Source organism: Fukomys damarensis, unplaced genomic scaffold, assembly GCF_012274545.1.
Source record: "Fukomys damarensis isolate Sample0158 unplaced genomic scaffold, DMR_v1.0_HiC HiC_scaffold_32, whole genome shotgun sequence".
NCBI classification, from domain to species: Eukaryota; Metazoa; Chordata; class Mammalia; order Rodentia; family Bathyergidae; genus Fukomys; species Fukomys damarensis.
In genome coordinates this window covers 9,947,763-9,948,487 of record NW_022900944.1, presented here as the reverse complement: position 1 = coordinate 9,948,487, position 725 = coordinate 9,947,763, and positions in this window count along the sequence as shown.

Here is a 725-nt window from a genome sequence, read left to right as displayed (position 1 = left end):
TGAGTTAGCGGCTTGCCCGCGCTCCTTTGCTCAGTCCCGCCTTCAGGGACCATGCTCATCTGTGCCTTTGCCCTCCTCCCAGGTGGCTCCTGCTCCTGCGCTGGCTCCTGCACCTGCAAAGAGTGCAAATGCACCTCCTGCAAGAAGAGTGAGTGGGACCCTCTGTGCCCTCCACCCCGTCCCCGCCCCAACCCGTGCGCAGCCCTGCACACCGTCCTGGGGGAGTTGAGTAGTCCGGGGACTGGGGTCTTGGAGGTGGAAGCTGGCCCCTCCGCAGGGATCCCCGTGAGGGAGGGCGGGAACCCTTCTCCTCTCTGCCCAGTGCTCATCTCTGCCGCCCTGTCTCTGCCCAGGCTGCTGCTCCTGCTGCCCCGTGGGCTGTGCCAAATGCGCCCAGGGCTGCGTCTGCAAAGGGGCTTCTGAGAAGTGCAGCTGCTGCTCCTGATTGTGCCCAGCCCGTCTCCCACCTGTACAGAGAGCCACAGAGACCTACCTGGAAGTTTTGTTTTGTTTTGTGTTTTATGACTATGACCCGTTTCCTAAGTTCCTTTTTCTACGAAGTTATGTGATGATAATAAAGTTGACTTGCTTGTGACCATGGTTTGCTTGGTGTTCCTTGGAAAGCAGGGCCCAGGGTGAGGGACTGAAGTAGGAGTTATGGGCTCTGCACTGAAATATTAGTCCTGGGATCTGGCTGTGCGCTGAGTGTCCTACAGCAAGTTGGT